Source organism: Alligator sinensis, unplaced genomic scaffold, assembly GCF_000455745.1.
Source record: "Alligator sinensis unplaced genomic scaffold, ASM45574v1 scaffold772_1, whole genome shotgun sequence".
NCBI lineage: Eukaryota > Metazoa > Chordata > Crocodylia > Alligatoridae > Alligator > Alligator sinensis.
The window spans coordinates 109053-125407 of NW_005842695.1; the positions used below are offsets into that span (position 1 = coordinate 109053).

General features: G+C 41.7%; 1 protein-coding gene across 1 annotated transcript in view; it reads right to left on the reverse strand.

Moving 5' to 3' along the window:
- LOC102376644 (protein sidekick-1-like) overlaps positions 1-16355 on the reverse strand; it is a gene marked incomplete at its 3' end in the record, with an annotated part of 520442 nt that overhangs the window by 100554 nt on the left and 403533 nt on the right. The window lies entirely within an intron of this gene.

Genomic DNA, 16355 nt, shown 5'->3' on the forward strand with positions numbered 1-16355 from the left:
TGGGAGGATGTGGGGAGTTTCTCAAGCGCATTGCAGGTGTGGTGTTAGAAATGCCTTCATCTAGTTTTAACAATGATGAGCATGGGATAACACCCACCTAGTACAGAGCCTGATTCAGAAGTCAAAAGAAAAAAAACTCTCTGCCCAGAGGGATTTACAGTCTGAAAAGCTGGTATTTAGTTAGTTCCACCTCTTTGGATACAGTAGGCCCATTTGCTTTTGGTGGTGGCTATTTGTCAGACTTCCCAGGGTTTGGGGGGTTTTTTGGTAAGCATAACATGCTTGTTAAAATGAGAACACATCTATACCTGTTTTCTGCTATGGCCTTCAGACTATTAACTTCCTAGCTTCATGGACCCTTTCACCTACCTTTTAAAGACTTGACTTAACAGTCGCAATCACCTTGAAAAGGCCATCTGCAATTTTAATCACTCACTACCAATTACCTTCTTTAATAGCTATGAGAATATCACTCAGTGATATCTGATAAACTTCCCATGATTGGTGAAGGCAGGGATGGGCGAGTGCTGTCAGAGGCATTTGTTTTATACCAACGCTACATACACGGCTGCAGGTTTTCCTTAGTATTCACAGTCTTTAATAACTCAGCCTTATGAGCACCTGCTTGTGGGGAATGAGTTTAAATATAGCCAGGATGCAGCAAGGTATAAGAGCAAATGTTTGTTGTGTGGTTTGTTTTTTTGTCTCTTGCAAACGTATAGGAGAACAATAAAAAAACCCTCACTCCTCCATCTTCTAACACAATTGACTGCCTACTGCAATATCCTCTCTATATTCTGTACACTGGAGCAGTAAGTTGTTGTCTCCAGCCCTTAAAGATATATAACACAATTAAAGCAAAGCAAATGCATCTGGACAAAACAAGAATTTACTTTTCTTTCCTGGGTACAACCTCCCTCTCATAGGACACATGCTACGTGTACCTTCCTGGCTGCATTCCCCCTCCACTTCTGCCTTAGGAACCTTGCAATTTTTAAAAGAAACAGTTTAGAGGTAATGTTCTCTCAACCTACAGCATGTGGGACTGAAATGCACTCAGCCATGACAAATGAGGTTAGCTTTGGCTTGCCAGATCATTTTCAGGGAAACTCAACCTATAGATCTTGGAAATAGAAAGCTAACAGAATCGGTACTGATTGTAACACTGGGTTTTTACATAAAAATAGCTTGTTAGAATGAATTTAAGAACAAACGATTCTTCCTTAAAAAATCCTTATGTTCAAAAAGGGGAGAGATTTGACACGTCTAAATGCTGTCAAGGTACAAACATAATATTTCCGAGAAAGCGACAATGAGGGGGAAAAAATCAAGTCAGAGGTTGGTTATCAACCTATCATTGCCTGTATTTTTCGGCAACAGCCATGCAGTAGACAAACAACGTAGCTCAATGTGGCACCTCTTTTTCTGACTACTGCAGCCATGCCATTTGTATGAAATAACCATTTCCTAGATTTCTCTGGGAGTCAAGAGGCCAGAACATCTAAACTTTTCTCCTTCCAGTAATAATGTTATGCTTCTTATTAGAGTAAGGCTTTATTCTCTCCCTGAGGAAGACATGTATTAACCCACCTCACTTTACAACAAGTGGCAGAATCGGTCTTTACCATGGCAGAATCAAGACACATTCACTTAGCACCATAACCTTGAGAAGTTGTCTGCACTTCTGAACATGTCCCTGGGACTAGAACCACAAGGACTAAGGTATAGGTGCCTGGTCCCCAGAAGGAAATCCTCATCCATGAGTTGGTTATAGAATATACAGGAAGAAGTGGATATCGCAGAATAGGGTTCACAGAATACACTGAGCCATGCGTTGCCTAATTAGTAGGGCTGTGCGAAGCTTCGGTCCCTGATTTGATTTGGCAGAGATTCGGCCTGATTCGGTGGCCAAATCTCCAAATCTGAATCGAATCAGAGAGATTGGGACATAAACACAGCTTTAAATGTTTTTCTACAAACCTGTAGGTAAAACATGGGCTTGTGAGTGTTGCAATGCTGGGGTGGATGGAGCATCCCACAAAAGCATTGGGGGTCCCCAGTATGCTAAGCAGCAGACCCAGAAGTGGACCAGAAGTACTTGCAGTCCACTTCCGGGTCCACCAGGTAGCGCACGCCCCCCCAGCGACTAGTGCCTTCTGGGTCGGGGGGGGCACTCGGGGTCCCCCTGCAGCCGATCACCGAGCTGAGGAGGTGTGTGGGGGGGCCCCCAGCACACTCCCCGGCAGTTCGCCCACTTCTAGTTTCGCTGCTGAGCACATGGAGGGCCCCCTGCACTCTTATGGGACGCTCTATCCGCCCCAGTATCACAGTGATCACGAGCTGTGCCTGCTACCTCGAGGTATGTAGAAAAAACTTTTAAAGCTGGGTCTGTGTCCAAACTGCTGATTCTCCAAATCAGCCTTGAATCTTCAGATTCGGATTCAACCAAATTGAATCAGGGACAGTGATCCGAATCAACTAATCAAATCACTGTCCCCGATTCGGGCCGAATCCGAATTGAATACGGCCCACTTCGCACACCCCTACTAATTAGACTTTTCTGGAGGTTAAGCATGTAACTCGTGGTGCAGGGAGATGTCTCACTCTACTTGGGTTCACAGCCCGGACTCTATTCTCTTGCTACCAAAACCACAAGTAAGGTCATGTTTCAAGTGTGTAACCAGAGGAGGAGATGATTAGAACGCTCACCCGGGACAGAAACACCTGGGTTCAACTCCTCCTTCTGCCGCAGGAGGGTCCAATAAACAACTTAATTCGTGCGACAGTTTGTGTTTATTCACTGAGTACTGGCCACCTCTGAACTAAATGGCAGAAAGGCCTTGTTGAAAAAAATTGCACATGATCATGTAATTAAAATCTGTATCATCATGTCAGCCCACAAAGGGCAGAATTTAGGTTGCACAGACAACACTGAATCTCATCTTTCCTAACTTTTAAATGTTTGACATTGCAACCTTGATAATGTTCTTTTAATGAAGCTAATTTGCATGTCATTGCACGGATAGCTCAGTCACTTATGTATACATATCGAGTCAATCTGACAGGCCCATGGTGCTGGCATCAGAACACAAATGAGGGTTTCCAGCTCCATTCGGTTTTCCTGTTCCGTGGTTTATATAGGTGAAAGATGAAAAAAACCTCACATAAAAAAACGATTAAAACAATAACCCTGAGGCTTCCACCTGTTTCTTTTGTTACGTTATATACGTGAAAAAAGCAAGAGGCAAACTTGATTTTTTTAAATGTACTGTCTTTCAGCTATCTCTCACAAGTTTATTTAATGAAAGGCTTTAACAAATGTAAAATATTCCTCCTTGCTTGCAGAATTCATAATGAATGCAACATAGTGTATTGAGCTACTTTATCAAGGAATAATCAATATGTATAAAACAGAGATCTTTATAAGACAAGGTAAACTCTTCTCTCACAAGAGTATTTTTAACAGGGGAGGGGAAGGAGAAAGCATGTTTGCTTTCAAACAGTTCCTACTCTGTTTACTTTGAAGCGTGAACATAGGAGCCCTACTTGCCTACTTGAAGCAGGGTTTTTTTAAATTACATCTTTTCATTGGTAAGAAATGACATGATTGTTATATTTTTGACATGTTCGTTGTAAGGCTGAGCAAGCTGTCTGTAGCTCCCGGAACTGATAGCTTATAATCTTGTTTTATTACAAAATCACATGGAGCTGTTCTGTTCCTTCGATCACTGGGAAAACAAAACAAAACAAAATCGTGACTCGTTCTCCTGAAAATGGTACGGTATTCCTAAATTAACACTGTACCGAGTGAAGTTACAGAATACTTTACTTTTAATATTACAAGTAAAAGTCTGGTTCCTAATGACTGATGAGATCTGAAATTGTGTCACCACCTTTCATTGTGTCCTAGCAACTTCAGATAAATGAAAATCTTGGTTTACATATGTTAGATTTTATAAGTGTGTGCAAGTTGCTACTTGGAGCGCTCTAGGGATTTGGATTAATGGGAATCATACAAAAGATGAAGTAGTGATATCTAAAGAGAGAAACTGATACATGGGACTCCAGTAGCTATTCTTTGAACTTCCAAGTAAAGATATCCAGATAAACATAAAGCAAAACACCTTTTCTTCCTTGGAGGAGGTTGGAATAAAATGCCTTGATAAGAAAAAATAAAAAAAATTGCAACTGCATTTCTAGCAACTGGAAGTTGCCTCTTTAACATTGCTCATGTTTTTTACCATTTGGGTGGACATACTTCTTGAGAAAAAAAAAAAAGAAAGGTCTCTTTTACAGATTTTTTTTTACCATGAATCATGCAATCCCAAATTGGTCAGCATAGGATGCTGTTCTGTTTTAAAAGCCTCTTCTAACTGTATCAATACTGTATTATTTAATGTTATCTTTCATGCTTTTAAGGTTTTCAAAGATTCCAAAGTACTTTGCAGGCTTAAAGTGTACCTAGGAAGTATGTATCTCACAGCTAAAACCCAGACAACGCGTGTGTGCGTGCGTGCGTGTTCCTGGGTGGGGAGGGAAACGAAGTGGCAGCTGTATAATACATCACAGTTCAGGAAGTGAAGTAATGAAGTAGCCTACTGAAATGGCACAAGGTATTTGTAGCAGGCAGAATACAATTAAGTGGGAATTGGGCCAGAATAGAAGGGTCAACGCCCTGACACACAGTAACCAGCACAAGGTCCTTGATGACCAAAGTGAAGCAAGGTTTTAGTTTTATATCCCATCAAAAACTTGTCTTCTTCAGCAGCCCAGTGACTGCTGACTCCAGCCTAGGGCACTGGTTCAAAACTGACTCAAGGGAAAATGTGCTGCCTGTTCAATCATCACTATTTCTTGTAGCACATAGTGGTTTCTTAGGCTGCTCCTATCCAAGTCGCGGCCAGACTCAACCCTGCTCGGTTGTATGATCTCATACCACAAGGAAGTATGTCTGAACCTAGTAGAAAGGTTAATAAAACTAGGAACCAAATGAAGAGTACATATATTTAGCAACAGCTCTTCTGCTGCAGTTTTTCACTCTAAAATAGATTTAACCAGAGCAGAATGCAGTAGAACATGTGACATCTTTTGTTCTTAATAAATGGTTCTGGGCATAGGACACAATCCTCTGCCTGTCACCTTTTTACGCATCAATGATTTTCTGAACATCCAACCAGCAACATAAAATGAAGCAAATGATCAAAATCAAAAATAAAATTTCTAGCATGTACCATGGCTCTGCCTCTCCCATGTACTCCCACTCCAGCAATATGTAGCAGTCAGCCCAGGCAACGTGCCCCAGAAAAAAGGATTTCCAAGTGTAACAGACTCATCCTACTAGCATTTTCATGGACATTCTGGTTACAGGGGGATGAGCCCTGGACAGGATTCCTAAAGAGATGCTCTGCTGTATGCTGGGGAATGGATCACTCCAGAATCAGGAAAGGCAAGTCCTGTTTAACATCAGCTTTTACTCCCTCTTCATCCATGGATCTCCACCTACATATTCTAACCAAGACATTTAAGGACCAAATTTACAGATATTTTGCTAAAGCCAAATCTGAACACAGACTTATTTAGCTCACACATGTAAGGTCCGAATGAGCTATTAATTGCTCATCTCTTTTTCCCATTGATGTACTCTTCAAGTGCTTTTCTAGATGACGTATTTTTTTAATTCATTCTTAAAAGGTAATCTTACAATTGAATTTACATCTATTTTGAAGCCTGAGCATCTCCCTCTCTATGCACTTTCAGAAGTTGATGCAAACCTAATTTTCTTGGCATTTTGGGATGCACCTCCCTGCAGTTCACTAAACATTAACATTTCTTTCCTAAGTGAATGAATATAATGCAAAGTACACTTCTACTGACCTGGTAACACTTTTCTATTTACAGAAGGTTTTTGGTATTGCTGTGATATTGGTTTTGGAGCAAATCAGTATGGTTTGTTCAAGCTGGCTCCTGGATGGCATGTATAATTGATGTGTGTCACATTTTATAAAATGATTGCAAGGTAAATTCAATTTTCTCTTTTCCTTGTTTGTGTCCTCTAAGAATCTCTTATCTCCACATATCAATTACAGAGCAGTGACAGAGATAGGAGACAAATCACTCCAATGAATGTAATAGCAAAAGTGATTAGAGATAGGGAGAGATTAATTGCATGTGTCAGATATAAATAAAAGGCTTAGGAGACGGTCCTCTATGTATACATATACATACACACACACACATATATAAAGGTTGCATACATATATACACACTCTGCAAAATATAAATGTAAATATGTATGTGGAGTGTGTATGTATATGACATTATACAGCCGTATACAAATATGCATAACTAATATATATTATAATATATAACTAATATATATTATAAAGTAATGTTAAAATAATTAAGAGCTAATTAAGAGCTACATTTTCAAAAACAAGAGCAGTGCAGCCAACATCCATTTGTAGGTATGTATACAATGCTGGTCTACATTCCCCTAGATCCACCAACTGAGGATCTGCCACCATATTTATAGAATGGTATGAACCATATTTGGGGAAGAGAGATGAATTATTCTCCCTCCCACCCACCTTTCCTTTTTTTTATTTCAGTAAGCAGCAATGGGGAGCAAGGAGGAGTGATTCTCATTCAAGAACACAGTAATTATTGTGTTTCACCACTGGGACCCATGCTTGCTGGAGCAGTAATGTTTAAGCTGATACATTTCACAGACAACCAGCTTCTAATGTTTAATTGTATATAATGATTTAGAAAGGAAAAGCTCTCAGAACTCAAATGGTCAAAGGAAATTACACTCAAGTTTTTCAAATGCAGAAATACCCATCACAAATGACGTTCTTGACTTTAAAAAAAATAGCCACAGTAGTTCCTACAATCTCTGACAGCTGCTGCCTGGCTGGACAGCGATTACATTGATCGTATCTGCGCATTTCCGCGTTCCTTATTCTGGCTGTGCCCCTTCCCCCACCCCACTCATGCTGCCTGAACCTTGAATGTCAGAACCCAGGGGTGAAGACAGCTGGGCTTCAAGTTCAATCAGCAGGAGAGATGTTTTCACTTTGGGCCAGGCACATGCAGCAGATGTGAAATATGTGGCATGTAACCTGCTGGGAAGGTGAAACATTGCCAAAACCGTGCAAAGAAATAGAGTGAGATCAGACTGCCCATTTTACATTTTATTCTTCAGTAAAGTCACTGGCAGAATATAAAGCCAGATCCACAGAAAAGCTGAAATGCCTACCAGTATTTCTTAGCTAATATTTCATTATTTCATGGCATATATATATTTAAATCCGCAGACATCCATCTCCACACCCTTACATTAAGAGCTTTTGATTTGGAAAAGGAAACACATACAACGTTGTGTGAAAGGGTCTTGTTTCATCTGAAAAAAGACACGAGTTTGGAGTTTAAGCCTGCCATTGTATCATGAAAACACTCCCTTTTAATACCGATAAACTAGCCCTGAGAGCAGCAGGTGCAATACCACCTTGGAAGGTATAATGGGGTAAGTTATATAGGGTTGTTAGCCCTAGCTAAAGCTGCAAGCTTTGACCAGCTGAAGTCCAACTCTTAATATTCGTGTTTGTGTTTAAAAGACAAACCTTTACTTTAAATGAGCACTCTTTCTTACTGTTATAATTACTGTAAATATGTATTGACTTTAAAAAAGGGCCTAAGCACTTATGTGAGTTGTAGCCAATCAGTTCTCAGAGCATTAAGAACCAAGAAGCCTTGTTTAAAAAAGATCCATGCCCTTTAGTGTTTAGAGGCAAAAAGGAGATACAACTAAAGTTCACAGCATCACGAAAGATTGTATTTTTGTAGGGCATTAAAGATGGCATTTACACAGACATTATCCTTACAATTCAATTTTGTCTCCTAAACACTTGTACGGTCTGCTTTAAATTAGCTTTGTGGCTGACAAAAGAATGTTAAGTGCTCGCAGAACGAAAGGTACATGCTCACCAGCGTGATGAGAGCCACCGAAGTAACAATCGCTATGATATTCTTTCTGGAAATTGTGCTTGACAAGGAGACATTTAAAGATTGTGGGGGGAAAAAAAATGAGGAGAAATGAAATGACATCATTTCCCAGGAAGAATTAAAGGCAGAACAGCCCGAGCTGGCCTACATCGGACTCTCCTAGCATTTGATCAGAACCAATGACATATAAAGTACAGTCATTGCACAGAAGTGTCATTTTCTTCTCTCAGCTTTCATCACATGTACCTTCTCTTTAGATAAAAAAAAACCCTCTCGTTGAAGCATTAATTTCATTTCAGCAGAAGTGATCCATGGAGGTTAAGCGAGTGTAAAATTCCCATGGCATAGACTAAAAACAGTCTGACAAGTTTATAGAGCTTGCCTGAGTTTGACCTCAGAATAGAAATGTCTGTTCTCTGGAGGGTCTGGCCCATTCTTTTTTCCTGCCTACATATGAAATGCTGGAGATAGCTATGAAAAATTCATGCAACAATATGTTTCAAACACCCCATCTCTATCTGCAACAGCTGCTGACTTGACTTTACATTAAAACCTCAAAGTGAATCCTCTCTTCTACCTTGCAGCAAACCTTGATGGCAAACAGGAGGACTTATGGTTTAGAAATGCTTCTTCCAAAGTAGAAAATATCTGCTAAGACTCTGCTGATGGCTTTTCTTCCTAACGATACGGACGTAGGGAAGGACAACAAAAATAACACGGCATGAGCTTCATGTAGAGGGAAAAAAGGAGAGATGCAATAACCAACTTGGTATTAGCAAAAAAACAAAAAAAAAACCCTTTTATAGTTATTTTATTTCCAGGTACTTCCAGGTACTTCCAGGTATTTCCAGATTTATTCCTAAATCTTGTGTATTATAAGAAGAACCTTTCCTTTTATTGTTTAAAATATGGGTGAAAAATCAGTATTCAGCAGGTCTGGAATGGAGTTTTACCCTCCTGTAAATTTTGGGATTTTTGATTTAAAAAAATAAAGTGAGAACCATTTTGTTATTCAACCACAGATAATCAGAACTATTTGGCTTCATCCAGATGACTCTACCCTACAAAATAAAATGCCTAGAGAAACCCAGACAGGTCAAAATGACACTCTCGTATTTGAGATTAATTACAATACAACCAAGCCAGGAATTTAATTTTTAGTCCCCAACTATTCCAATTTTATCAATTGTGCGACGGTTTCTTTTTTACATTCCCAAAGCTCAGGGGGAAAATTTATCTTAGTTAAATGATAATTGGCTTTATTATCTTTTGACTCTTTAGAAATGCTGGCTGGCAAGGTTTTTAAAATGTTCATCAATCTTGTTTTTTGGTTTTACAAAGCCAGCATCAAAAGACCATGTCAAATACTGAAGATGCACTAAATCTTCTAGCGTTATGAATAGTTCTTCAGACTATCCAATTTACTAATAAATCTATAGAAATCACATGCACCTCAATATTTCACAGTTTAACAAGAACGTCCAGCAGCATGGTCCTGAATTGCAGTTCCAGCTTATCAAGTGCTGCAAAGGCAGTTCAAGCAGCAGAGTCAGAGCTGTTAGAAAAGCTTGTGTATAACCCACTTTTTTTTCCCTTTTAAAATAATCTATTAAGGTATACTTCTCCTGATTTTATATAGATTTGGAGTGAGTCCTACTATGCTAATGCAAACTGGTAGAGACTAGGCAATTATTATTGCTGCAGTGGTTCTTATTGATAGTTCACTAGTTGGGTTAACAGCTAGGTCTCAAACTCAGAACCTGACTTCTTGTTGAAGTGATAATATAAAGCATTTTCTTGTCTTTGTCACTGTATTCTGTGGTGACAGCAGTGCACGATCTGGCAGCAATCTCAGCTAGCTATGTTTATGGTGCCGGAGTCCTCCTTGTCGCCTGTTTTGCCTTTCAAGAAGCTTGGGTTTGAGAAATGCCTGCAACTTCATCAAGCAGCACTGTCACCTCTGAAAAACTTGCATTTGCAAGTCGGAAAAAAAACTGTAGAAGAATTTCCTGTTTACCGCTGTTTACTCCTAACTAGCTTATCCTAACTAGCTTATGTCTCCTGTTAGAAGTGCTTTGCTTGCGGCAAAGCTTCAATAGAGATTTAGCTGGCGCGTACTGTGGGGCCCTGAAGGAAATGTCAGAGCTTTGTGACGGCCTTACTTTAATGAACAGTTCTATCTTTAATAGTCCTGCCAAGTCTGATAAGATCAAATGCATCTTATTTAATTTCATGGACAAACCAAAGTCTTCAGGAAGTGATCTGAACGCCTGTGCTGAAGTGTATGCCTGTGCAGGAGAGAGTGACCAATGGGAACGAGAGGAAATCGCAGGATTTGGAACCAGTTGAAGACATTAGCACTAAAACATTCTAGCTGGGTAGGAATGGGGCAGGGTGGTAACATCTCCAATGAGCATGATGCCAGGGTTGTTTTTATTGTAAAAAATACTATTGCCTTCTGAAGAGTAAAGTGCTTGTCAGTGCTTTCAACCTTAATTGAGCTTCATAACTCCCCTATTGGGCAGCTGGACATTATACTCAGCGTACTAATGGGAGAACTGAGGCTGAGATGCACAGCTGGTTGAAATCGATACAGCTTTGTTGAAGTCACCGATTTCCACTAGCTGGGGATCTTTCCCGAAGAGTGGAAATGACCTATCCAGAGTTGCACAGCAAGTCAGCGACAGAAACTGTTAACAAAATACAGAATTCAACTCCTAATCTTGACTAGCCAAAATACTCTCCTTAATTTACACAGAAAGTGGAATAGATGGTTTATAAAAAAATAATAATTAAGGTTTACATTAGTTCAGTAAATAGTTTTTTAATCAGATAGGAGACATTTACAATTTGGGACTAATTCTCTGACTTCTCACTCCAGGTGGCAGTTGACATATAACAGAATGACATTTTCCCACTGTGCTGTCTGTTGAACATAAATCATAATTCACTTTAGCTCATGTGAGATAATAAGAATATGAGACCTCCTCAAGATAGAAAAAACAAAAGCTGCTAGCTGGTCATGCCAACTCTATTTTCTATTATTTTCATAACCGTTTCTGCTACATGCATGGCACTCATCGCAGTGGTATCTGAGCTCATAAATCTCTCGTTTCATATTTCCACTGATTTCAAGGGGAGTTGGATTGGCTTCTTCAGCCCTAAATATTCTTTAAACTACTTTTGATGCCTCAGTTCTTGGCTACTCAACCAGAGGTGCGTTAAAAGGTCCTGGCTTTTGGAAGGCAGGTATGCAGTAGGTACATAGGGCATTTTTTACACATGTAGGCGCCGCAGCATCAGCTGCTTTGAAAAGTGCCTGGCGCTGCAATGCTTACAGTTGCAAAAATTTGATTCTGTCAAGTTGTTTTTTGCATCCAGACCTCACTATAGCAGTCCATGCCTTTTACATCTAGATGGGATTTCAGCAAACCATTCTACTTGTGGGTAAATCTGAAGACCTCTTACACATTCAAGAAATACTGAATGCAGCTTTCTACTCATTGCCCATCTCCAGCCCATAAAGCCATGTCATCTGGCCCACAGGGATCCCGATGGATTTGGAAATTTGTTGATGGGGAATGGGTGACAATGAACGCTGCCACCACTCCCCGGCTGCCAAATGTCCAAGTCCTGCAGCCAGATAACATGGGCCTCTCTGCTGGATCGGGCTGGAGCATAGTGCAGTTGGTCTGATCTAACGCGTGTGGAGCTAGGCCAGGGCAACAGGCTTGATCCAGTGTGCCCAGGACTGGGGCCCAATGCAGCATACAAGGCCATGGCCATGCACTAAATCAAACCAGTGTACTGACCCCTCACTAGATCAGTCCTATGGACCAATTCCATACACTGAATCCAGCCTGTGGACCAACTCCACACCATTTATCCAGCCAGCAACCCAGAAAGGCTGGCACCACTGCCCTCAAGCAACGTAACCCATGCATTCACTAGAAATCACATCAGCTTTCTATCAGTTTCCAAGCCTAATCCAGGGTGCTGATTTAGACTGCTGAATAAAGCTCTGCAAGGCAACCAGTCTATTTACCTTACAAACCGTGACTTTCTCTTTGTACCACCAAAACACTCCAGACGAGTGGATGCGCTAAAAGTCTCAAGCGTGTTCCCAGTTGTCGGCATTGACTCTAGAATTTCCATTTCCTACAGGCTGAACAAAGCTGAACAGAGCCAGCCGATCTTCAAGGAACAGTAGGAGGTTCATATCTCCATAATGCAAGAATGCACATACTCAAAAAGGTGCAAAAAACATGCTCTGAGACATGAAAAGAAGGCACAACTTGATAAATGAACACAGGACTGTACAAGTGGTGGCCCATGTGCTGCATACTGCTTGTGAGGGGTTAAGCTGTAGCTCCCCGGCTCCCACCCAGCCATGACTCCCCTATCACTCTGGCTGCCACACTGGTTGGTACGTGTGCAGCACAGCACAGGGTATGCAGGTCGAGGCCAGGGTTGTGAGATGCACAGTGCAGTGGTAGAGGGTGCCTACGTAGACACACACTGCGGGAGTGAAGGGGGGAGCATCCACACAGGGTCTTTACAGCAGTGCCAGGGTGCAGGTGTGTGGGCATGCAGTGCACCAGGGTGGCCTGGAGGCCTGCGACTCCCACTGATGCAGCCAGCTGGGCATGTGGCCTGCACCCACTTAGAACCTGGACAGCCTTGAATAAACACATAAAAGAAAGCTAATTAACATCCCAATCTGTGATGCTGACTTTTTGGTACTTATTTTTATCTCGATTAATCTGTTCTATTCAACCTGATTTCTATTTCTTCTTGTTTTGGGAGGGGGGGCTGAGAGGAAGTGTTGTTTTTTTTCGGTTTTTTCCATATTTTTCCTAAAACATACTGACTTGTGGCATCATTTTTGATGCTTAGATTGAAGCATCGCTGTCTGATTCCTTTCAATATCTCTGCATTTTCCAGTGGCCTTTGTGAAGGCTGCTTCCAATCATCTTGCCACAGCTCATTAGCATTCCTTCAAAATATGTCTTTTTTGAAGTGTAGCGTATCTCTACTACTGCTGCTTTGTTTGTTTTTTTAACATACCTCCATCTCCTATCTGATAATTATCTGATCAGTGGACCCCTGAAGTTCATTTACCTCTATTAAATTTGTCTCAGATGTTTCTTTTTTCCTCGGGTCTAAGTTCAGGATAGCCATCTCTAAACGGGTTGTTTACTTAAAAAAAAAAAAATTTGTAATCCCTTAAAAGCCTATTCTATTACTCTCCAGCACACAATAAATGCTAATAATTTCAGGCACCATCAAGGAAATTTCAAACTCCAGTGACCACCTGTTTGGGTTTTGTTGTCCAGCTTCAGAGCTCAAGCTTCTGTTGTCCTTAAGATCATTTCTATCATTCACACTCGGAATAGTCTTTGCATTCATGTTAGCATGCATCGTTAAAAAAAAAAAAAACAACCCAAAAAACAAGGCTTTCTTTTCCATATGGCCTTGATGCCTTCTGTTCTGGAATGGGCATACCATGCACATGTAATCACTGTTTCTAAACATTAAATAAGGTATGAAATTATACTGGGAAGGACACTGCTATTTACATAATACAAATAATAAGCCTGCTTTAAAAATGAAAAATCACTAAAATACAAGTAGGCATGTTCATTTACTTCCAGACAATAGAATAACTAGGGCAGCGGGACCAGGGCAGCTGCCCCTGATGCTCGCTTGGAGAGGGGTGATGAGGGGAAGTGGGGGAAAGAAATATCATCACTCATCACTGCCCCAATGTGTCCTGCTGTCTTGTGTACCTGGCTGCTTTGATACACCTAAGTTCCAGAAACAAGAAGATTACTTATTATTTACATAGTACCCATAGAACGGGTACATCCAAACCTGTTCATGGTATAGAAGGATGGCTACCTATTATAATATCTGTTCTAGAAAGAAAAACTGAGGTATGGAAAAGAATCACCTAGGCGCCTAATCACACAGTGCAAGTCAGTGGCAAAACTGAGATAACAACCTAGATTTGACTCTCTATCTCACTGGGTGTTAGAGACCTCATTCATTGCTCCCCACCTAAATGAGTTGTTGTAGAATCAGGGACAGACTGTATAAACACCATTTTTGCTCCTGGGTGTCTTGCGGAATAGTTTTCTGATAGAGCTGAGTCGGCCCAGTACAGGATAGGGCCATGGGCCCCGGCAGACCTGCACCCAGCAAGACTGGGCCATAAGGAAGCAGACTCACCCAGTTCAAACACTCATCGAAGGTCACCTGATTCTTTCCTGCCACATCTTGGTGCTGAAGATTTGTTTGTTGGGAGGTGGTCAACTCTGCTGCGTGTTGACCCAGATGCACCTGGTCTGATTCTTCTTTGGGGCTCCTACCTCCCCTACACCCTGTCCAAGCGCCACCCAGCTGTTAAATTATTTGTCACGCCCTTGGCTGTCAGTGGGGGTTCTCTTTCTTTTCTTCGACCCTTTAGGCCTGCAGTCATCTTGGGCTTGACTCAAGGATATGGCAGCTAAGCCAGTCCTGACGGTCATTCTGTCGAGGTGTGGTAAATGGAAGAGAAATGAAGAACAACACAAATCAGGAAACTGGAACTCAGGGAAGTCTTTCAGCCCAAAGGGCCATTATGACCACTGACAGTACCCTCCTTCAACAGCACAAGTTGGTCCTGAGGGCGCGGGCTACTCCCCACGGCCCGGCCCTATCGAATAAAGGAAATCAAAAAGGAACGTAAGAGAAAATCTGGCTGATTTTGCCTCTAAGCTTGGACGTTCATCTTGCCCTTAGATGCCTCAGCATCAGTTCCCAGCACCTCCACGGCACAGGCCAGTTCCCTATGAGGGACGGGTCCTTTTCCTGGCCCTTTATTAACTCTACTTCATTTGAGCAAGGGAGTATGACTCTTACCCCAGTGTCTCTCCAGTCCAAGGCTGTTGCTGGCTTTTCCTTCTCCATCCACCAGGCGGCAGGGACTCAGCCTAACAGGCTCCACCCTATCCGAAATGAAAGTAAACAGAAACGCAAACAAAAGACCTTGTTTGGAGTGCTGCCAGCTCTCTCGCAGTGGCCTCGTTCTCTCAGTGTGGCTTCCTATTGGCTCTCCTTGATGCTCTTGCTGCTTCAGACGCGGCATCGGTGTCGCACATTATCAGAGCTTCTCCAAGCTCTCAGTCTGAGAATCAGGTCTCTCCCCAGTTCCTGGGTTTTCTGCCAGCATCCCAACGCTCTAGTATTTGAGTTCCCCTTTGGAGTTCATCTTGCCCACCTTCCAGTCTCAGTGGTGAGCCAGAAATACCAGAACAGCTGCGGGGAGATCTAATCTGGATGGATCAGCTGCTAGTAAAGCGGGCCTCCTGCGGCAGCTTCCAGTCCCTTGTTGTTGCCAGCTCTAGCAACGAAGATAAGTTGTTTCACTATGTGGCTGCAGATTTAAAAGAGGCTTTTCTCACGTCTTCACAAGCTGGTTGGTAATTTTATGATGAAACAGGTTTGTATCACAAATTAATATTCTGTCAAAACTGAAATGTTTCATAGAAACATACAGGTTGTGAAGCTGAAGCTTCCAGGTTCGGCAGCTCTAGGGAAGCCCTGTTGTGCGGATGGCCCCATGGCTGTGATTTCAGGGCTGGGTCTGGAGAAGCTCCATCATGCACATTGCTTCTGAGGATCTGTACTATGTGCACAGAAAGCCCAGAGGGCTTCCAAGGTCTGTAGCTCTAGTTTTACCCTGACATGTAGATATCTCAGTGATCCTAAATCTTCTAGGGTATGAAGCTCTGGAACAGCCTCACCATACAGACTTCATAGACTTGAAGTTCTCAAAGCTTTTGGGCACCCTGCTGCTGAGGAGTTGGGAACCTGGAGGATCTATGAGCCCTGTCTATAGTCAGACCATGGCCCACAAGGCTCCTCCTGGTCCACAACAAGAAATATATGATAACACCAGACAGCCATAACTTCATGGGCTAGAAACAGGGCTTGTTAATAACAATGCCTTCCATTGGGCATGTTATGTACAACAGAAAACAACCAGTTTGTAGGTGTCAAGAACTTAAAACACAAAAGAAAATGTACTAAGCTGGACCATTCGCTTAGAAACGTACAGGGAGATCTTCATGTACTTGAAGTGCATTTGTTTAAAATAAGTATCTCTAAAGAAACAATCAGGAGAACAGCTTTGGACAGATGCTGCAACTTGCTAAGCACCTTCAACTCCCATTGATTCCCAAGGAGTTGAGCTTGCTCCACCATGAACATGAAAAGCTCGGTTCCACTCAGGCCCTTGCTAGTAAAGTTCTTTTGAGGATGCAAACCTTGGGAACATTTTTCGTGACCTCCGTACCAAAGTATATTCA